Source organism: Ooceraea biroi, chromosome 2 (genome assembly GCF_003672135.1).
Source record: "Ooceraea biroi isolate clonal line C1 chromosome 2, Obir_v5.4, whole genome shotgun sequence".
NCBI classification, from domain to species: domain Eukaryota; kingdom Metazoa; phylum Arthropoda; class Insecta; order Hymenoptera; family Formicidae; genus Ooceraea; species Ooceraea biroi.
Window position 1 is genome coordinate 3,922,185 of NC_039507.1, and position 24,928 is coordinate 3,947,112.

At 38.6% G+C, this 24,928-nt stretch overlaps 1 protein-coding gene across 4 annotated transcripts in view; it reads right to left on the reverse strand.

Moving 5' to 3' along the window:
* LOC105285030 (leishmanolysin-like peptidase) overlaps positions 1–24,928 on the reverse strand; it is a 257,668-nt gene that overhangs the window by 13,300 nt on the left and 219,440 nt on the right. The gene's annotated exons all lie outside the window — the stretch shown is intronic.

A 24,928-nucleotide genomic window follows, 5' to 3' on the forward strand; every position in this document is an offset into this window, starting at 1 on the left:
GAAGAATAATGCTGTCTAGGGAAAAATTCCTGCGAGTAATGTCGCATACATCTTTTGTTCTGTATGCGTTAATAGATGTATGTGAGCTTAATTTACATTCATTTTCGTTGATGCGTTAATTATATTTTGAGTAACAGTATGTATCTCATATCAAAGCCATGTAAATATCATTAATACATTAAATTTACTACAAGTTATTATAATATACGATATACGTTACAAGCGATAATGGGAGAATTAACCAAATCAGGTATCATGAACGGATTGATTAATTTTCATGGAACAATATGCGGATAACGTCAACGTCCGATATTATGTGGCATTGATCATTGCAAATTGGATGAAAGAACGAGGAAATTAAATAACGCATCAATAATGACAAAAGCTTTTTCTGCATAATCGTTATAATGTCAGTCGTGTACTTAATCGTCCTCTAAATTCTACTCTTTCTTTTTACGATAATGAAGAGGAAGAGAAAAGAGAAATTAACTTTTTGCTTGGCCATTATGTCACACGCGACTCCGAAAAACTCTAATCATCTGCTAAATCTGGACTCTACGGCTTCGAGAGGTGTAAGTGCTTAAGCCACTAATCGGATCACGTTCGAGTTGATTTGCATATAAGGTAAAGCAGTTTTTCGGTTCCGCAGAGGAATCTCAGATCTGGGATTAGAAGCGGACATCTGGCCGTCCGAGAGATTTTCATTCTGCGAGAAGCTGCCCGGATATACGTAACTTCATCCGCCGCAATGAAAATACTTCTCATTGTACGTCCTGAAATCTTCTAAGCTCACGATACATAAGCTTTTCAATTGAACAGAATTTACGATTTCGATCTCACGTAACGACGAGTTAGAAATCGCTAGCTTCGAAATCGACCACGTAAGTCCATAGGAGGAAACGCTGTCCGTAAATAGTACAGCAGTTTCCAAGCAATTTACTGTTCCGTTAAGAGTATCTGCCGACTTCTTCCCTTGCCTTGCCCGTTTGAGATGGGGAATGCAGAAAGAACGAAGGTGCGACTTAAACCGTTTCTCCATTGTCGACGCGGGAGATACATTCTTGTCAAGATAGAATCTTGCAATTTCGGGGACTTCGCAAAGTCGGCTCGATATCGCCGTCGCTTCTTCAAGGAAATTATGCCCATTTCCCTTTTCCGAGGGAGACGGGACAATTTAATATATCTGCTTGTAAATGATATAAGATATACAGAACATCAAATTTATCCTTGTTCTTTGACTAATTTTAAGTTTATCATTTCTTCCTAAGATGTGAAAGAATAACGGAGTCTAATTTAACAAAAATAACAAACTTTTGGGAATTAAGCTTTGAAAAACTCATACATAATTGTTAGATATAAATATGATTTTCCTATCTTATTTTTTTGTATTCTTAGTAATATTAGCGTTACGAACATTCTTGGCATTTTCTTATTTTTTAACAGTAGCACTAAATATTATTGTATCGAATAGTGGTTATGGTAAGTAATACAATACTTGTGTGATTGGTCAATCTCGTTTTATTCTATGATACGAGACTGTCGTCAAAACTATTACATTCACAAAATTATTTTCAATCAATAATTATTTAAATAGTCACTCAATAATTATATAATTATAAAAATCTAGTGGAAATTATTATTATGGTAATTTCTAATATATTAAAGTGAATTAATAGAAAGAGAAATAAATATACTAAATTTGATATACTAATAATCATAATAATTAATACCTGCTAATTAATAATTATTAGTAATTATTAATAAACATACTAATTAATCATTATTAATAAACTTAATGTTGTGTACATAGTAATCAAAACATGAACATATGAGCAACATTTAATCTATAATAAATAGAGATTTATTTCTTATTTATTTTTTAATTGGCTTATATATGTATACTCGAAAAGATATAAGAGATAAATTTTAAATTAAATCGCCGCTAATGTCCAAAGTACGAAATTTAATCCAACATGAAAGCATGTGCTTTATAGAGTTGATCCCTTTAGTACTTGATCCCTTTTCGATGATGATTGATCCCATCAAAATGATGTTTGGTCTAAATACATACATATATGCGAACAATATATCAAAATCGTTCAAAATCATTAGAAAGCCGCGTGGTTAGCTGTTGAGCCGAAAATAGACAAGTGCCATGTCATCGAATAATATGGTTGGAACAATCGTTAGGCAATCGAAAAAATGCAAACATTATTAAGAAAATAACTACAGAATTCTTCCCAAAATGTTTTCTACATGTATGTATATGTATAATAGTACATTTTTATTAAGATATCAGTAATATTATAATATAATACATAGCAAGGAGTATGTATTGTAACAATGTTTTAACGTCATTGGAAAGACTGTTGAGAATTTCTTGAGAATTTGAGAACCGAAATTCATCAATGCTGAGAAATTCCCAAAACTTTATTTTGTATGACAACTGAAAATAAAGCTACCAATATCTCTACCGTATATCAGATTGTAACATGTGTTTGATGAAACAAACATGATCTCATATTAATAGTAAAATTGTTGTGCTTCGGAACTATCCGTAGCCTCTTTTTCATATAGGAATTTTCGTATTTCAAGAATACTTTCCATCACGATAGCGAGAACGAAGACGCTGATGGTGACTTCCAAAGAACTTTATCGTTCAGATAACTTAAAGGAGTCCCGAGCACTTTGAAAGCACCACTCCGCCGCACTTACCCGGGACACGTAATGCCGGGAGTACGGATTTGTTGCAGTGACACGCTTTCTGCATTACCAAGAGCTCGTTGGGTACCAGCACCAACCCAACATCCTTCGGTTCCTCTGAACTCATATAACAGCTGGAGAAAACCGCACGATTCACAGTTACCATACGGCTGAGCAAAAAATCTATTAGGGATTGATGCAGCAGTTTTGGACTTATAGAAATACGTTTGTGATTTCAAATTCTGCAACTTGAATACATGTGCTTTACCTTCCTTTTCTATTCTTTGAGAAATTTTCAACTATCGGCATATGGAAGAGGCTTTCAGAATGATCGAAGAGCATATTTGTTCGAAAGCGCTATAGAAAAGTTTAGAAGTTTAACTTTAAGTAAATAAAACTGGTTTTATTAACGTCATTATTTAACGTACGACCGACTGTGTATTTTCACAGCAGGCGAATGATAATACTCTTCACTTAAAATTACGCTTGAATTACCTTTACAACGAACATATCCACGGATAAAAGTAAGAGATGTTTATGCAGCTTATGTGTAACGCGTTTGTGTAAATCCGTATATATCTATATATGTACGTATGGATATACGTATAAACGAGAACGCCCATTTTCCTTTGAAAGCGGAAATCTGTTACATTCGTCTTCTCCTCGCATCCTTTTGGCCATAATGGCCTTTTACGTTTTCCTACGCTGCCACAGCAAGCAAACGTTAATGCGGTACTAAAGCAAGAATGGCGATTTTCTATTAACTTCCAAAAAAGAAAAAAAATGATGAAAATCAATAATAACCCAATTACAGATTTCTTGAGGCTTCTCAAGTATTTTTAGCTGCTTGCAATTACTAAATATTCAATATTGGACAATACAATATTGGAGATCCTACAGAATAAAAATGTTCCTAAAAAAGTAGGTCTGATCTTTTCTGAAATATTGTTGTTATTTAAGAACTACAGGAATATGTTATCACAGTTCCAATCGTACATGAATATTAATCCGACGCCCGTATCTGCTTTCGCAGGATTCTTTCATATCGGTTTACAGCGGCGTATTATTCACCGCTAACGTCATTCGCGTCCACATGTTAATTAACGTATCTGTTACAGCATCGAATGCACGAAATAAACTTGGACATGTTTCGAACTGTAATATTAACTCGAATTCTGCTGCGCGAGACGGAGGCTGGAAATTTCATCGAGCCGGTATAATAATATAAGGAGATGTACTCGCGACTCGCCGTACATAAGCCATGCAAAAGAGCGACTGCCCGCGCGTATGTACGCTGCTGCTGCTGCTGCTGCTGTGTGCACGTGCTCGTAAATTTTGCACAGACATCGAGCAAAGTAGCGAAGTAGTTAAAGACGAAAAGTACTTAAGGGAGAAACTTCGCCAGAAACGGCGGGTAGTCACCGCGCTGAGTGGCACACCTGGCACCCACCGCCCGCCGGTGCGTCTGACATATAACGTGTGCTTACTACTTATGTAAATCCTTCACCGTCGATGGAGTAGATATGGCCGGGCGTTCCGTATACCCGACCGAAGTCAACACGTTGCAAACTGCTGTCGGCAAACCGACACAGGTCAAGTGACGGATCGCGGTATGTGATCGGCCTACACCGCTGCGCAAATGTTGGCAGATTCTATCTTGCGGAAGGTAAGTCCACGTTAACGCTGACCGCTAAAGACCATGTGAAGCAAACCGCGAACAGTGATGGTGAGTGTAGTGGCGATTTTCTGCAAACCTCCCGGAGATCGACGATCAAGCTGTTAATTAAGACGAGTCCAACCCCCTTCAAAAAACGGGACTTCGTTACTGGGAATGATGGGTCACGCCAGAAAACTACCAGCGATGATGATGAAGGACCGAGATAAATGAGATAAATGCAGAGTCATCGAAACGAAGATTAATGCCGACGAATCGTCAACCGCTTCGCGCTCCTGGCTAGAACGGCTTTTCCTCGATAACGAGCAAGCATAGCTGAATAATTAAGTCAAGAAATGAATTTCAGAGAACGAGAATAGGGAAGCAGAAGGGTCAATCAATTTCGCGTGGCAGCGATAGATTTTCTCATGTGCTCTGTTTTTTTAGTTCGCCAAGTGCATTCTTCAAGAAAATAAATAGACGTTATATCGGATTGGTATCAAGAGTCGTTCGTTTTCCAACAAGGCGTAATTTGAATGTAATAACTACTTGCCATTCCTTTGTTGCTGAAATAAAAGAAGAACTAAAGAAAATGCATAAGAATAGTCGGAGCTTATTGTTCGCTTGAGATTTAAATCCTTTATAATGCAGATATTAGAAAGTAAAAGAAGGTTTATAGATATATCGAGAATTATAATCGAGCTTCTTTGACGATGTAATTAATATTTAAAAGAATAAAGAAAATATAAATATATATTTTCCTTTTATGGAAAAAAATCGAAGATAACATGATGAAACGCGCTTGAACATTTATATTACTCCTGTTCCCTATAAATTATTAATCTATTAATTAAGTTTTTCTTTAATTAAGATACGTTGATATGTCCGAAAATTGAATTAATTTTCTATTGATGATCTAGTGCTCTAAAGACTGACTCTAAAGACTGACATGAAAAAATCATCTTTTACGTCCATGTTTTATTTTACGCTCTCTCATTACCTATTTAAAGTTTATTCATTGAAATTTTCTGTTTTTCCTCTTTCTGCGTATGTGTTTACTGTCATTGATATGTTCCACGAAAAACGTAGTAGACAGATAACACTAATGAGCTATCTCGTGGTTTGCGGCTAGAGTTAACAGCGCCGACGTTAATTAGTGCGGGATATACGTCATTATCGCTTTTCAGTAGCCTGCGTTTCTTGTTTCTCACGTTCTACCACATCGTGTTATGAACATCGGGGATGTGACGTTACCGGCATATGAGCCCAGAGAACAGATAGAAGATTGGTTCCCTTCAACATAATTATGCCTCTTTGATGTAATTATTCGTAGACACGTCGGGTGAGGCACACGTGACTTCAACAAAGTGCTTTCATCCGTTTCCAAACAAATTGCATGAATTTCAGATGTGAGCCCGAACCAAGCAAAATAGTTAAAGCAGTGGAGCAAGATAAAAGATATATTTATTGCATGTTATTTAATTATATTTAAATAATCCAAGCTAAAAGATATTTCATATTTTATTTAATTATCTGGTTACAACAGTACATCGTAATTGGTAATTGTATAAAAATTAAGCAAGATTAATGTATCTTTGAAAAATCATTTTATTTGTGTCGCTCGATAGCGCAAATAATATCAATAAATATCATATCAACATCATGCAATATCAATAAGCAAAACTAAGTTTTACGATTAGTACACTGGTGAAATGAAATTCATTTGCATTAATTAAAACCTGCTCGAACACTCAATACAGGCTGCCAATCGATACCATGAAAGTCTGTGATTACGAGCGAATAGCCATTACGGGAGAATAGTCGAGTTAAGGCGATTGGAAGCAATGAGTTGAATGCACGGAGGTGACAAGGATCCAATTACAATGCGATCTGTTAACGCACTCAAACTTCACTAATTATCCTTTGTAATCTGCAACCCTTTGATCCCGCGTATCTAAAGTGCGGCCAACGTTAAGAAAATTTTTTACAGCTGCCAGCTAATAATTAATTTTCGTACAATGTCGACGTGGTAACGAAAAACGCCCTTTTATGTCGCAACGTCACGGGCGTACTTAAACAAAAAAGAATTGCATCACCGTCGGGATACTGAATAGACGGTGTTTCGTTAATTAGCTGATATTAAAGCGCTCCTCTTTCGCGAAGAATAATTATATATTGTTTTCTTCGGCGTGAGCATCTTGGAAAATGCGAGAGTAAGAACGATCGTATTTACGGGATCTAAGGTATCCTTTTGAAGGCTTTGTAAAGACCGGCTGAGCTCTTTCTTAATGTTTAAGCCTTTCATGACGGCACTCTGGAATATATCTGGTTCCTCTGATAGTCTGCTAAATTTATCTTTGTTGCTGTTGACCTTTGATATTTCTTTGCTAATTAGCTTGGATAGACGTTCTGGCTCACAACAATACGCTCGTTATTTGTTTGCAAATTTGTAGCGATTTCGTAGCATTTCGTTATTCGATAAATGGAAAATTAATTTAGCGAATTATGACTGCGCGCGTTCCCATCAAAGACTCGCGAATGAAAATATTAACTTTTGCTTGCGGAATACCTTTTAATAGGAATTCTACGAATGGAGATCAGCTGCTTTAGCACAACTTTCCAAGAAAGATAAAAACTTGTCTACCGTAACATTTTCTGGGAACTTTACCACCCTACTGAGACGCAAGGCGAAAGCAAAGTTTCCATATTACTTGCCGCTTCGAAGGGATTCTCGAGCAACGAGAGCTCGATCGATCTGGAACTTATTTGCGCCCAAGGAACGATACACGAAAGCGTTTTATTGCTCACTTTTATTGCCATGAGTTAATGATTATTTCAACATCCCTCTAACAATCAAATGAGTAATTACTTGCTATCATTGTTATATTGTACTATTACTATATTGTACTGTCTATATAAATTAATGTAAAGAAATATCTCATAGAACTCAAGGTTCACAAATTTCAGACTAGAAAAGCAAACACCATGTTGCATCTCTCATGTGACAATAATCCGAACAGATTCGAGTTATTATCAGTCGCGCTGCGTCTATCCTTCGTCAATTTTTCGGGACGCTCTACAGAAGGAGATCATTGTTATCGGAACACAACGCGAAAGTAGATTTCGCGCTCGTCTGTTGCGAATAATGGATTCGCGAGAGCGGAGGGCTGCATCAACGGCGCTGAGCGCTTGTACTGATAGCGAGTATCGCGCAGATACTCACGGGAGCCTTTTCAGCGGGGTATTATAGCCGGGGGATATTTATGAATCGAAGGAAGAGGATCCCCGGAAATCCTGCAGGAGATGCTATCCTATCCTATTCCGTGGCGCTATCCCATCCAGTCCTCCGTAATCCCTATTGGATCTGACGAGGTTGATAAAGGAAAACCGTATGGCGTAGAAGAGAAACCATGCCACGGGCCACCCGAATGCTATCGTTCTACGCAAACATGCTGAAATCGTGGTTGCGTGCCCGTTTTACGGAATGCACGTATTAAGCTTCTACAAAGTCGAAGCGAAATGTACCCGGTTGATTGCGGCTTGGCAAATTGATCCCTAGTCTAGTGCATATAGTCAGTTTTCCATCGTATTTTTCAATCTTCTAATTTTTAATATTTTTTTCATATTAATGTAATCATGCAATCGTCAAAGTTAGAATTTAAACATCCACAGATAACTTCTCTATGTTTAGATACTTTAAGTTTTAGTGCCTTAAAGCGGACGTGTGTACAAATTTTTTACAATTGCAAATGGCACAGTCAAATACAACAACGAACTTCTGATCGAAAAACACATCTGCGAACGGTCACCTGCACAAGGAAAATGTCGCATGAGTTGGACGTTTACGTACGTCATTTTTCACGTGATGAACATAAGCTTCCACTGTTGTCGTTACCAAATACAGAGTTAATAAAGCGCGTATTAATAAAGAAACGTTCGGTCACAGTAGCGAATCTGAAACGGCAACGTACGACGAATGCATCACGAGTTTCAGCGGTATAACACGAGCGAATTGCGCGTTTCTGCGACAATTCGTCGAAGAGCCGCGTGCAATTCCAGCCGTCGTCTCTCACGCCATTCATGCGAGGAAGGAGAGTCCGGGTCTCGAACTCTACTCGACTCCGGCAGATTGGCGGAAGGGACGCTGGTTCTGGAGGGAGAGAGAGAAGGATCGAGAAAGAGATGAGGAGGAAGAGCGATTTAGCGGTGAAAGGTGAGAACGACGGGCGGAAACAACGGCGACGGGCACGAGACGGGGCGAACCGGAGACGGAACAAAAATAAACTCCGTGAAGCGATCCGATTAAAAGTTTGAACGGCCACCCACTAGTCCGCGGCGGAGCGTTTGCGCCGCGCGTACTCGTAATGGATTTTAGAGTACCCCCCGGTACCGAGCGAGGCAGGGCGTACCTTCGTGAATTTTTACGACGATCCTAGCGTACTCCGGATATTGTAGGAACGACCGTGTCTACGCGCAGATTCGCCACGCGTACGGATGCGCCGACTCCGCAGAGAAGAGCGACGCAGGGCGCCCGACAACTTGCGTCTGTTTCCACTTAACATGTATGATACATGTATGTTATTGTATATTATGGATACAGTTCACTAGTGTTACAAATGTTTTAAAATATTTTCTTTCCATTTTTTATTTATTTGAAGGAAGGAAAAGGATAGAAAGTGTTCTGAAGCATTTAAAATATCAACTGGAGACTATATGGAGTACATCAGAAACGCGTGTTCGCATTTAAGTTTACTGCTGATATATTGCTGCGTCATAATTATTATAATCATTAAATAATTATAAAAGAATATGATACTCTATACGATTATCTTCAATTTCGAATATTCGTCGTCAAGAACAATCACAAGAAAAGAACGCGTCAGGATGCGAAATTCAATTCTATTTGAGTTATATTATGTTAACGGTATCATCAATGTACTGCGTGTCCTCCCATTGTCCGCTCCATTTTCGTTTACTATGCGACGGCAATTACGAGTTTCGCTATATGTGCGTACCGCAATTTTCGGATCCCCACTGATTTTATTTCCGAAATGGATTTGCGAAAACGGTATTGCTGCGATAATGCGACCACCGTCCCCATTAGAGCGTGGACTTTATCACCCCGTGACACCAACGAGCGCTGGCAGAATTTTCGAGTAATGACACATGGATTACGTACGCATACGTCAATGACGTTCAATTTGAACACGCAGATTGACATTTTTCTTATTATTTCTTTTATGTGCATGTCCGATATTGTAATCTCGAATCTAATCATCTACTTCTCTAAATTTAGAGGAGCAGCAAAAGAAAGAATTTATGTATATTGTTTTGAGGTCTAATATTGTTGAAACAGAAACTTGTCTTTTAATCAATTATTACATAAAAAGCATGCAATAATTATAATGACGCTGAAAGCATTTAATTAGCTTGCGATAGAAGTCGACTTCCACCTTGTCCAGCTTGTTATTTTCTGCACGTTTTTTGCAGTTTTTTTCCATTTAATTCGTTTTGTCATGTACTCGTTGTCATTGGTAATATAATGTATCTGGATAGTAACATTTGCTGTCCAAATAATTAACATTATCTACAACTGTTCTCACACGTAATGCGACATCATTACACTTTTACCGTTGTTAAATGTTCTTGATCCGCTAAAACATAACCGCAAATTTCAAAAGCTCATCATATGTTATAATCTGGCGTAACCTCTCCCATGACATTACAATCTTCTCTATGTGGGAGATCGTAAAGCTCACAGCGTGGTAATTTTTGTCATAACAGGGGTCATAAAACGCACTTTAGTGCGGCGCGTTTGAAACGATCTATCGCACGTAACCGCCGAGCTATCAAAAATAGCGTTTTGTACAATGCACTTTATCCGATTACTGTATTGGACAACACGCGAGCGAAGTTGATGTCTATGACTCGAGTTACGTATGCGGAAAATGTATGCCAATATATCGCAGCTTGCAAAAATATTTCAATGGTAACAAATAAATTTTCATAATTTACATATAAGATGATTGCTGAGCTCTGTTTATGTAATATTACATAAATGATGAAGTAAAAGAAATAACATCAATTACTTCAAACTTACTTAATTTACTTGTTTTTTCGTTGCTTTATAAAAGAGTTTCTTATGTTCCCTCGTTGATCCGTGTAAAGCAACGTTTAAATTACTTTTTATAGATAATCGCATATTTATTATATTCATTTCTTTCTTATGATATATATATATTAAATTATTAACTAAATAATCCGGATTGTGTCTAGGTGGCGATGAATCAAACTAAACACACACTTATGACAGCACAACATAGCTTTTTAAAAAAACTTTTAAAAAATAAAAAACAAAATTCAGAACATCGCCACAATATTTGTATCGAGATCTAGAAAATAATAACGCAAGGCGCTATTATACAAATCTTGTTGCTTGGTAGAAACAAGGAATTCTCCCCCTTTCGTGTTTTACTAAATGCTTTAAAGTTTAAAGGAACGCGAAGCAATAATCTGCATTTTCACATTTTCTGATGTACCTCGTTAATTCTCCGAATTAATTTTATTATTTTATTAAAATATGATAACGCCGGGTAGTTTAAATATAAGTTAGATATCTACCGATTTTAAATTAAAATGTCGTTCGCAGATTCACTTCCGCCCGCTTCGAATTATTCCACTAACTTTTTCAATCGCCAAAGAATAGCCAACGTTATCTGGCGATTATAATTTCCATGAATTTAAAATTTTAAAGTAGTACCTTTTTTTCTTTCTATTTCCCTAATTCTATTCAATAGTTCTTACTGCAGATTCTTATTATGTGCATTCGAATCATTATACCGCTCGCTATGCAACATTATCCTAACTACTTTCCTTGTCGCTCGCTTTTGTCTTTGTCCCGAAAGGATTCCAAGTTTCACGATGCAACGTCGGGATACCTCTCGCGTTCGCGCAATACGGAGCTTGCGCGCATTGATCATCTTTTAAGAACAATGACTTTAAATCTGCCTCCTCCAATTTTCTTAGCGAGACAATCCACCTTCCTTCGTCCGTTCCTTTGTCTCGGATCGGATTTTTCCTTCTCACGACACGCCTTGTTTCAATCTTTTTGTACCGACACGGCCAGTATCTCTCCTTTGCTCTTTTTTTTCAAGTGCGCCGTCGCAACAAGCTCGTTCCTCTTCGTCATCCAGAGCTGGTAGTAGTGACGATGGTGGTGGTGGTGGTGGTGGTGGTGGTGGTAGTGGTGGCGGTTAGTCCTCAATGTACGAAAGATCCAAAAGGAAGAGGGTAAAGGACGGGTGGTAACTGTACGAGATCGATACCATGATACGGATTAGCGCGGGGGGAAAATGTCACGTCTGTCCGTCCACCGGTAACGAATAGTCTGCACGGTCTCATAGTATCGAGATTAAGATTAATAACGGAGCCCGATCCGAATGTCGGTAACTAATGTCGGGAGCTGCTCGTCTCGTAGACTGGAATTAATGTGTTTCACTGTTTCCCTCTCTTTCTTTCCTTTATTTATGCTCTCTGTGTTTCTCTCCTTCTCCCGCCTCGCTCTCTTTCTCTTTCCATTCTAGTCTATCCGTCTTTAGCGGAGACAGATCATGCTTGTAGAGCAGGTGATACATGTGCATCGCGCTTATTTGTTCAAAATCGAATTAGCGTCACGCATCATAATATCAAGTTGTGATTAAAAAATACTAAAGCTTGGAAATGTCATTTTAATTATCCATCATCTGCAGCGATTGCCAACAACAAATTTATATCTCGCCGATTATTGGATAACTAGGAAGGGAAATCACTGAATAAAATACAGTTAACCAAATGCAGAGAAGAGCTAACAGGATCAGCTAATATGATAAATATCATGTTGCGGAATTTATTACAGAAACAATCGACAATACAATAGTTCAGAAATTTCCATCGCGTGTAGCAATGATTTGAAATTAAATTCGGACATTTTAATATTTGTCAATTTAATAAATTTATCAAAACGAACGCATGCGCATTTGTTTTTAAATTTACGCAATTAACGCACAGCTTAAATTTTTAGTGTCATTACCGTTCAGCTTTACGTATGATGCATATAAAGTACATCACATAAAAGCTACTTTCCTCAATAATATCAAGCACAGTTCTGGTATTAAAAATTATTCGAAAATCGAACATATGTTCTTAAAATAGATAGGACGCAATCGTATCGCTATCATGACGCTTTATGTCTCTTTTTGCAATATTTTCAGCAACCTTCGATTTCTCATTTCGCATGCGTTTGATGTCTCCTGTTTCAGTGAAATGCAATCCACGCAGGGTTGAAAATATTCCTGCGCGTACACGATACCTCGTATGATTTTCATACCCTTAATGTTGCCCGTGTGTAATCATGGTAAAACGAGGATGCCTGGATACTCCGCGCAACGACAAGTTCGATTAAAAACGACGGAAACGATATGAATATGAACAGCAGCTGCGTTCGTTGCTTTTTACGCTCAATCTCGCGATAATGAACATTTGTCCTTTATCAGAGGAAGTTATAAATGTTTTTCATACATTACGATCTATTTGTATCTCGATCAGAACAAAAAATAGGAAAAGACTGTAAAAAAGCTTCATATGGAATGTGCACGATATCCGAAAGATTGTGCACGATTATCAATAGTCGTATCATGATCATGAAAGCGATTTCTAATATTGTAAAACCTGTCAGTTACAACTTCTCAAATGATATTCTCGAATAATATTGACAAGATCGTCAATTCCATGGAAAAAACAGATTTTGAATATTGCATTACAGTGGAGTATTTTCAATGATACGCGAAACGCCTAGTCCACATTTTATTTTCCATTTCCGCTTGTGATATATGCGCCTGAGGCAGGATGCTTTCATTCTGACGAATTTTTACAGAGTAGACTTCAGAGTACTCTCTACTTCCGCTGATGAAAGTTGTCGGAAAACATGTCAATATTTTTGCAGTTCGTATGTTAATCCTCATCAACATTGTCGCGAGGAAAACACGCGACTGACGTATAATTTTACCGAGAGTTTATTCAATTTGCATTACCATGAAAGTGTTGTTTTTGAGAATGAAAAAATGCACGCACTCATGCAACGCTGATTTTTGTGCGCGTCAGAAAATATTGTTAATGGCGACCGTGGCGGTTTTAATTAAACATCAATCACAACGTGCGCGGGCGTGGCTGTTCCGCGGAAAAATTAATTCGCATTCATGTCGTATCGTGGATAGTGGGTTTACGTCTCACGGTCCCTCGATGGACCTGGAGCGGAGCGTTACTCGCCAATGCACGTCCCTTGCATTTTCCGCTCCGCTTAATCTCTGTCGCATGGCTCGGTCGATGTACACCATGCCGTCCATGCCGCAGCACGACAAATTCGCACTGCGCGCCGAATTCCCGAGTTCACAGACGGAGTTTGTAAAAATAAGAAACGCGTTTCCCGTATCCGGTACGTTCAATATGCACGCCCCGTTGAATAATGCAACACCACCCCCTCTTCCTCTCTCTCTCTCTCTCTCTCTTTCTCTCTTTCACCCTCACTCTCTCTTTCAGGAAGAGGAAAAGAATATCTTACCGCGTGTCACTCCGCGTGTCTTCCCGTGTCGCATCGAGGGCTACGAGGGAGAACGCCAAAAGTCGTGAAAGATCCCGGAAGCTTCGTGCAAAATTGATTTGACGCATGGATTTCGTTATGGCTCTCGTTCCGGAGGTGCGGAGAGCCGTTCCTCTAAACAGCAAGGGAATACATAAGCGGGACTAAACTTGGCTTCTCTTCCTTGGCGTTGCGTCGCGGGAGCCGAGCTAGATGAAAAGGAGCGAGAGGAGCGAGGAGAAGAAGACGAAGTCGAGCAAATCCTATTGCGCGGGTCTCAAAAGGATTCAGGAATTATTCAATATGTTTGACTGAGAGTATCTCCCTGCGCTGCGTATTTTCCATGCCGTATTTATCCAACGTCGATCGTTTTCCTCAGCCAGGAAATTACCGTTAATTTCTCGCTTGTTCATGCGATACAGGGTGTTCCCGTATACCACTGATCTATCTGACATTATCTTGCGCAATTTCCCTGAAGACGTTCAAACAGCTACTCTACTAATGGACGTTCATGAATATCTCGTAATTTATTGTTATCGTGTTAATAAAGTAATGTTGACCTAAATATTGCTTAAACCAGAATCTTTCATTTATGATCTAATATGATCACAATAATTATTTAATATATTTAATAAGGAAATTATTTTTTTGTCAATAGTAGACCAGAGTCAGACGGGAGTCATGATTAATGCTCCTTGCATTGCTGAGAATATCGGCCAAGATAGATACTCCTGATGAAGATAGATCATTTCCGTATCTGTCGCTAATTAATTATTCCATCTCGCTATTATGTACGATTCCTCTTTCCTAGTGACGTTACTTTCCTTAGATTTATTATTCCGGAAATGTCGTGCTTTAGTCTGTGAAAAATTATGGACAAGTGACAGCAAAACAAATTGCGGCAACGAACCTTGGGCAAACAATTGTGTCTTGAGAGCCCCTGTTGCTATGCATTGCACAGCAGAAGATGAAGGAAAGGATAACACGGTGAATACACTGTTTACTCATAGCGGTGCAACAACAGCGTTTTGACACGATTCCTGGATAAAGAAAATAGGGTAGAGAATACGTTCAAACAACACTCCCACAACTTCATTCACATATCAAGCGATATTTATCAGAATACACGAGACAACGCGTTGAAGTTTTAAAGCCTTGAACACACAAAATGTCATGGGATCTATAAAAAGAAAGCGTCGAGCAATATTGATGTATACGTTGAATCGAAGTAGAGAAAAAAGAAAATCGCGAAGGGAAATGCAAATATGAAGAATTTATTGGGGTATTATCGCCGCCAATCAAAATCACAACAAGAGCAAAGATCTGCCAGGACTCGGAAAAACAACCCGACTCGAGGATCGACTATTTGCCAATTAATTAACGCGACTGCCGGCGAAACTTTCGCTATTAGCCTAAATAATTGGAGCGGGATTACCAAGTTTTAACCCAAGAATTTGCCCATTCCACCCAAGTATCGTCGGGCTTTCAAGTGGGAAGGCTGCTTTCTTCATGGCTTGAGAGAGCTGTGCCGTACGCAGAACGCTGCACAAATTCTCGACAAAAAGTCCATTACGAATTTGGAGGAACTGCGAGTAAATCTGTTCAGATTGGGTGCTTCATCTACGATGATTAATCCTTAAATATTCAGAATTGCGCGTAATGCAAGCTTTCGTATACACGTAGGCGTAAGAACGCTTCAGTAACGTAAACTATATTTTTGAGATAAATGTGTAAATGTGCAATTTCTATTTCAATCAGAAAAGATTTTTTTCATTTTTATCTTTACGTTATAAAACTGAAGTTTTTTTTCTTTTTTTTCTTTGAAATCTAGATCTGAAGAGAGAAAATATATGCATTCAAGAGCACGTGAATGAATGGAAGGCTTTAGAAACAACGCTACCAACGCGGACGCTATCATATAAATGTCGGCAGTAATTAATGTCGTCTTAAGGCACTTTGATTGCTTCTTTTCCCGGCGCGGATTGAATAACTGGCAAACGAGTAACGAATTCACATAGCAGCGCTGCCTCTATATTCGGCTTCCACGCGAAGCAGGTGTGCGCGACCCATATTCAAAGCGAGAGTTTCATTTTGAATAACAAAGTGTCGCCAGCTGCTGGAGTATATAACCCGCATGGTTGTATAAGCATAATAGCAGAAGAAAATGGAACGCAGTTCGATGAAATAGGACCAACTCGCAGATTTGGCTTTTCGCTCAACGCTGACTGCTCTCGGTTTTTTTCGTGCACAATCAGATATACAAAATTACACGTGACGTCGAATTGCACAGTCTTTTTTCCTTTTTTTGCCGAAAATTGTAAAAAATTGTGAAAAAGGTGTTGGTACAAGAAAAATTGAATAAATTACAGAGAAGACGATATAAAAAAATTTTAAAAAGTACGATAGAAGCATAAAACTCGAATTTCCGAATTTTTAAATGTGTGCATTTTCTGATGTAGATTTATTTATATATGTACACTATTTTTCGTAAATATACATTTTGCTATTTACAAATGTACAAAATATAAATTCATAGATTTATATAATATATATAAGTCTAATAAATATTTCATCAAATATTTCGTTTCTGGCAATGTTTGAAAATTCGTACTGTCGCGTCGAGAACTGTGGGAGAAGTATTCAGTATTCAATAATTTCGCAACCAATGTCGACTATGCTCGTAAAATACCGATGTAAATCCCAGTGGAGCGCTGTTCGCTGTTCGTTAACGGGCAATCTAGGCTGCCACATTGTGGTTATAATCCAAAACCCGCAAGATGAGATTCTATCGGAATATTTCAGTCCTTCAGACCCCACTGATGTACAAGTTAGATATCGTTCTCTGCATACAAATCGGAATTGAAATAGCAAAGTAATTTTGCAGCCAGGCTGCTTGGCTTCGAGATCGCGTGGACGCGTAATGTGTTAAACGTAAAATAAATCGCGCGCGTGCTCTCCTTAAAAATTAACGGACCTTTTCCAGTAATGTCCGCTGAAGCAACGGCACAAAACACATGGGAAAAACGTGCATTATCAGACGCTATCGCCGTACGAGTGAAACGTAGCATGAAATTTCTTTCGGAGTAAACGCGATGGCTGTCGCTGGCGCGCGCGACACAAGGATTTACAAAACTAATTGCCCGTATCCCGATCCGTCGTTCACGGGGATATCCTGCATCTGTCGCGTGTGACAATCCAGTTGTATAACAGATGGGCCAAATAAGCCAGAAGAGAAACATCCGCTACGTGCAGCGAGCTATAACCGTGGCAACGCGATTTCGAGAGACAAGCAACCAATGGATGCGATCCGCCCAATTAACCGAATACCTGGTCAATCTGCGATCATGTTCGATGACCACTTGAGTGATTTAGCGTTGCTTTTGTACGGGGTAAAGCCGAGCCGATTGAGATTATGGCGCGGTTTTGTTAACAGAACGTAACGATCGCATTCCCGAGTCAGATTAATGAATCCTCACGCAAAATTTACTGATTAAATGTTAGTAGCATTATTATATCCATTTTATCATCACGGCAGAAAGGTTCATAAATTGTTCTACATACAGAATTTGTGCGCACTCTTTTATATTATCATTGTAAAGTTTTTCTACGTGTAAATGGTGCTTCTATTCTTATCCTCATGCTTTTATGTCCGATGATAACGTAAATAATAACCATCTGTCTATTCGCTATGCACTGCCTTTTGTCTATTGAAAAAAACTTCCATTGTCGAGGAATGCTCCAATAGCACGAGCCGAGAAAGAAAGACGATAGACCCGGAAATCCGAGATAGAGGAGACGGACAGAGAGCGAGGGAGAAATGTAGGCAGCGTCCTTCTTCGGGATCCGACGGTCAGAGAGCACCAACGTCGAGAAAGTTTTGATGAAAAAGTTCCGTCGCTCTTACTTACGACGCGAGAACACAAATGGAATGATCAGAGCAGGAAATAATGAAAGCATCGGACATAAAATCTATGTCACGTAAGGTGAACGTAACGTAATAAAAAGTATCGAAAAAGTTGGCACCGGACACGCAGAGGAACCTAATTGAAAGTTTTCCTTTTTTCTTTTTTTTTCTTTAACGTAAAAGCAAAGGTAATGTAAAGGCGGAATCCGTTGAAGTTCTTACCGTCTCGCAATAAAGCACCGTTTTAGACACGAATATCTCAATTGCAACGTAATTCCGGATTCCTGAATTACAATACGGCCAATATCGCAAGAAATATTCAACTTTTGATGGAAAAAGTTTTCCTCCGTTAACCGTACTTGCAGAACGATACATAAAATTATTACATTTTCATTTATTTGCGAAACTGATTTTCTTGAGAGAAGCTCAACATTCTCAAATGAACTGATGATTTCAATTAGATTCACAATAATGATATACAATAGTGTCGTATGAGACATTATCAACCGCTTTCTCTCTCTCCTCATAATATTCAAAGAGATATTACAAGGAAAGAAGGTACATTAGTTAATGATAATAGAATCTGGCGCTACTTTTATATCCTTTTCGTCCGTCATATCCTTTTAGGGACCCACGTAACGGATGTGTCGCTTCCGTTCCAAATTCTTTTCCCTGCAATATTATCTAAAGCAAGAAGAATGAAGTACGACGAAAAGGAGCTAAGAAGCGTAATGCGATGTTACATCACGTTGTATCAGCAAATTGCGTTAGACTATCCCCTCGAGGAGAGCCTGGCAGTCAGTTGAAGTTTTATCAATACGCGCGAGAGAGTCGAAATCAAACACCCGGAGATACGAAATCCATGAAGCGTCGCTACGCCGAGGATCAACGGCGTCGTGAAACAGACACGCGCTTTGCAGGTCATCGCGTCAAATTCAATTACGCCATGCCGCCGGAGGTCGTTTGGCGTATCCATAACGTTCCGGCAAACCCGGCTTAAAATGTCTCAGCGTCGCGCCCGCGCGCGCGGACAGTAGACGGATGCGACTACCCTCTCGGTCCATCAGTCCATGGCTCATGGAGGACGCCGAGGATCCCATCCCTCTACTGGCATAGTCGCTGGCTAAAATCGTTATCGTGGCCGCGCGTATACGTATCTCACGCGTATTCCGCATTCAACTACGGCGATTCTGATTGCCTCGACGTGATTTATCGGCGCACGGATTTAAAACAGAACGATCGCACCCGTGATTCTTGCAGCCCGTACAACGATGCTAAAATCTGATTTGCTTTCTTTCTTTTTCTCTCTCTTGCTCTCTTTCTCTTGCTCCCTTTCTCTTGCTGTCTGCCTCCTGACTGAATTGCGAATTGGGCGCGTTCTGGTGCACGCGGGGAGAACGGCGGGCCGAGAGGCAGTTAGGCGCCATTGTCGTGCTGGGAGATCATTAAAATTAATTACGGTCTTGCACGGCTAACTGAAGCCGGTCGCACATACACCGACGCACGCGTACGCAACGGAGCTCTTGATCCTAATAAATTCGCCGAAATGTTAACAATGCGGCGAAATGTAAAAAGTGCATTATACGCTAATCGCAAAGAGTGCTCGTAATCTTCTTGAGAAAGAAATTATATGAAAATGGTGCAAAGGATAAAATATAAGATAAAATAGAAATTCAAGACATCAAAGTGTAATTTTGCGTCCATTAAGAAAATGTAGAAAATCTTGAATGTGTATGGACGAAAATCAACATATATAACTTGCGTTTATATTATTTTGGTATTCTTTTTTATATTAAATATATATAATTTTATATATAAAATCCAAAATATACACAATGACACAACGTAACGTAGGAAAATCGAATATAGATTGTATAAATTAAGATTTTATTTGTTACATTCCTTTCTCTCTTTCTCCTATATTTTGTTTTATTTGTATTAAACTAGATGCAAACAATATAAAATATTTTACATCGTATGTAAATACATGATTGCATTAGTGTACATGGTCAAGTGATTATACTACCAACATTCCCATAGAAATTTCATTGATATGCTACATGCACGCGATTATCAAAGCCATTGATAAAACAATCCAATGTAAACTTAAATATACAATATTTCAATTGCGATATTCGTAATGTAAACTTAAATATACAATATTCCAATTGCGATATTCGTATTTTTAAATATAATCCTTTTCAAATTGAATTCATTCAAAGCATGGAACGTAATATTAATATTGCCTTGTACATCATCCAGCTTTATCGTTGCTTAAAGGCCATTCGCTAAATAATGCGTCAATATTCGCACATAAATTAATAGTACATTTTGTACACAATTTCATATGAAACATATCAAGTTTCGAAAACTATTCGCCGCTCGCGTACTCTCTGCAATGGAATATTAATATCCTTTATTAATTATACAGCAAATAATATAGTTATTGCAATTTGATTATTTAATACGTTATACATTAAATTACATCAATTGTATGCATGCTGTATTCTAAGCTGTCAGATTAAATAAAGCAAATAAATTACCTATAGATAGTTTACTAATTATGATGTATGATTGATCAAATATTAATTATGACTCTGGGCAATATGGAAACAAATGTTAATCGCTTGATTTGTGGAAGGGGCAAAATATGTATTGGCTATTTATAATAAAAGCAAATTCAAAAATTATGATACATGATATACATGTTCTAACATTAAAACCATTAATAAAAATATAACCCAACGTTTCTTACTGGACGCGATAAAGCATGGAAACGATGATATAAGGACAATATAATTAGTAGGACATGTAGAGCAGTCAAAGAGCAAAAGGTACCAAAAAAATTGCCCTAATTGCGAGATATACAATTCACGTTAGCACGTACGCTCGTAGGGGCACTCTAATTAATGCTATTAGCGGACGTTAACGCGTTCCATCGTTACGTGAGATTTATGTTCGACGAGAAGTAATTACACCTTCCGTTGTGCTAGATTCCAGCCTCCCTAGATACTACAAGTCACCTCGAACATAAAGTTACTGCCACTGTCTCATTGCGCCAGGTAAACGCAAATACATGACCATCGCTGCATTTTTGCCTGTGGCGATCGCTATCGGCAATTTCGTGAATAATGTTTACTTTATTAATTAATTATTAATGAAATGAGTCTACGTAAAATATTTCATTTTATATAAATTAACGGACTGAAATGCTTGATATTTTTTGTAATAAATTGTGTGAAGCCCTTCGAGGGAATTCTTTGATAAAGGTACATTAATTTGTTGCTAATAATTATGAAATCATTTTTAAATATAATTTTTAGTATAATTATGTTGTCTCCGTTCTCGTAGAGCGATACTCTGAAATTTTGTGCGAAAAATCGAAAAATAGAAACGATATGAAGTGAAATACAAGAACATATGTATATTTGTATAACGTACACCGAAAAAGTATTATTCCTGATAGTGATTTCCTAATAGTATTTATATATATAAATATTGTTAGGAAATCACTATATCGAGTATTAATTAAACTATAGCGAATATTAATTAAAATATAATAGTAATCTTATCTGAAACGTAAAAGGAGAGATTGTTCTTTTTTATACACGTTATCTATTAATTAATACAATAAAAAAATATTTGCATTAGCGAATCTTATCGCTATTTATAAAATGCATAATCGGTAAATAAAACTTACTTTTAATTTTAAATTTCAATTCACGAGTGAATAAATCAGTATGAATTCATTGTCAAATCAATTCTCATGTTAAAATTGATTACTAAACGTTAATCGATTACCTCACCAATCTGCGTTAATCTGTACGAATTCACGGACTTATGAATTTAGAGAGGCAATTAATATTGCGATAAAGTTACAATAAAATATATTGTACGTTAAAATCATTATAAAAACCATCAATTCCCATTATTATGCAAAATTCAATATTTGTGAAAACCTAGAATTAACTCCGTATTTCAATAATTTTCGAGATATAAAATGGATAACATTATTTTGATTATAATATATTATTGTAATTATAATAATTTTAAAAAGATTATAAGAAGCTTGCGTTTATTGTTATTTATTATTACAGATGTTTTATTGCAGCTCATTGCATTTCGCTTCTCCCAAATAGGCTGGATGCGGAAGATTAATTGGGAGAAAATACAATGACACGTCTAGACACAAGCCTTAAACAACATTTCGAGAGACAATGAATGATGCTCTGTCGAAGATTATCCTGCAATACTCAGATTTGCGTGCATTGTTTGGACGTGAACGGGGTCGACTCCCACTTGTACAGTCCAAAGCAGACAGAGCGCAGGCTAGACCTGCGTTTCCATGCAAACGGTAAGCGGCTAAAGAGGCTCTCGAAGTATCTTCAATCGGCAGTCCGATGTGCGGTCCGGAGGTGCATTAAAGCATTACAGTCGTTACGCTGTAATATCGCGTTATGTAAACGACCCGCGAATCATCCCTCGCCAACCCTCTTGCCTTCCTGCCCCTATTATGGAGCGCATTCGACCGATGAACGTTACACGCGTGCTCGCCCCGTTTAAACGCGATCCTCTCACTCTCTCTCTCTCTCTCTTGCTCTCACGCACTCCCGCTCTCGCTTTCTCACCCTCTCGAATCGAATCGAATCTCCTTTGACGCGTTTCCAACGCAATTCTGCGCGTGTGTACATGAGTCCGCGCCCACGCGGGTTTCATTTGATCCGATTTCGGTCTGCATTCTGAGCGACAGGCATTACATTCACCTTTTGTGAAGACCGACACGAATTAATGTGTCTGCCCATCCACGATCCTCCGCGCGTTATGTACGATAGTTTCTCGCGATTAACCCCGGCCCCTGGGCAATAAATAGTGCAATTTTCTTAATATCACACGAAAAATATATTCCTTCTCTCCATAACAAAGATACGTCTATTTGAAAGATATTATTATTGCAAGACTTTCACAATAAATAGCGCGCATCGTATATTGTGTATAGAAATTTTAGTATTCGGGCCATGCAAGAGAAATAACCATATAAATAATTAATAAATTATTATTTTTCACTGTTATTTGAGAAATTATCATTATAGGAATAACTGTGTCGTAAGAATCCCTGTATCAAAATTAAGAAAAGAAGAAGAAAAGATCAACTTTCAGTATTGTCTACGAAAATAATCAAACGCTTCGCGATCCAGATAAACACTATCTACCGACACTGTATTGTTTCCTTACGTATACCTCCTCTATAGCTCTGAAAGCTTCTTTTGTTACGACGAAAATCTTTGTATTTGTTCTCGCCATGAATACATGAACCATTCTACGGTATAAAGCAACACCTTATGTATATTACTTCGTTCTTTATGTACATACTTATGTATATGTATACTTTCGTTCAAGAATCTGTTTTCACTGTGGCGCGGAGTTAAACTTGCTGCAGCAATTTCGTTTCAATTCACCATACTTATACGGATACGTTCCCATGGCGCGGAAATTCTTATCGAGCACGCTGCGATTAGCATGAAGCGCGATTCCCGCTCTTACAAAATCTGACGTCTCCATTCGCGCGGACACTCGATCAGCTCCATTAAACGTGTTTTAATAGCGAGAAGAACGGATATCGGTCTTATCCAAGAGGGTATCGGAGGGTGAAGCTTACGCCGCAGCCGTGACGAGAAACGGTATATAATGATACATAGAAAGATCGATAAACGTCGCGCAAAGTTTTTCGCAAGGAGGCAGCTGACGCGCGAAGATTACCACCACCAGTTTCTCACTTGGATCTTTATTGGCAGCAATAGGAATGAGAGTCGGTAAGAGATTGATGTATGTGCTGTAAGAATCGGACCCACGTTTCCTCTTTGTTTTATTACTCTGTACGTGTTTCTCCGCATCAATCCTCCCTGCATCCCCCTCTCGGCACGTCACTACGTGTCGTGAGCAAGCTTCTCTTTTATCTACTGAACGTCAGCGCCGTACAAGGATGCGAGATATTCGTTCGAGCGCGCGCGCGATAAACTAAAGGAACTCGCGCTGCGCACGTCCAGCCCGATCGATCGAATTTGCACTGACCGTAGCTTAAGCGGGAGGGTGGTCGTTCCTCGCGTAATTTTCACCCTTAGCGCCCTTTGCTCGTGATAGCGGTAAATACCGGAAGCATGGAGCTTTTTCTGTCGAGACACCCGCAGTCAGCCGGCTTAGGTGCCTTAGATAGGATAATCGCTTCATTATCAGGTATTGCATCGGAGTGGCGCTTAATGCACACGTAACTTTTTACGATGCTGCAACTCGGATGAGAATGAGAAAGAGAATAATAAGTTAAAAGACAAAAATGGAACTGATTATATCAACGTGAGGGATATACAATATCTAAATAAGAAATGAGCAAATATAAACACTAAATAAATTATTCCATATGTATATATAACAATGTTTTGTTTGCAATAAATCAATCTTTCATTTCACAGAGAAAAAGGATCAAAATGTTCCGCTTTCCAAATATCCAACTCGCGCGTTCTTGTTACTTTACCGGTACGAGAACGTTCCATTTACTGCACCGAAGTGACATTTTCAACATCTTGTGCGGGGAAGCTTGAAATTTCGAGTTATAATTTCTTCGTACCAAACCATCCGCATGCTGCGCCGTAAATTCACGGAATGCTCACAGCTACACCGTTCTCGCGAATGGTTGTTCACGTGAGACAATTCGCGCGTGGTTTCGAAAATACAGTGCCAACGTGAGAAGCATTGCAGCGAAAAGTCATGCCTCGTTAGAAGCGCGGGAGGAATGTAGAGCTTGTTTACACGCGCAGAAAACCACATAACTATGCAGTTATATGTGCGCGCGACTTTATGTCCGCGTACTTCCATGTGTTCTGTTTATCTGGTCGACAGACAGGGGATGCACTAATTTGGGTTGCTTGCATATCTGTGGCTGGGCTACCGGACTACTCGGAGAAAGATGGAGAACGGACGGCAAACATTTATCTTTTTTCCGACGTTACAGCACAATCGATACCGCGATTACCGTAAAAATATCGAAACTTTACGTTTTTTT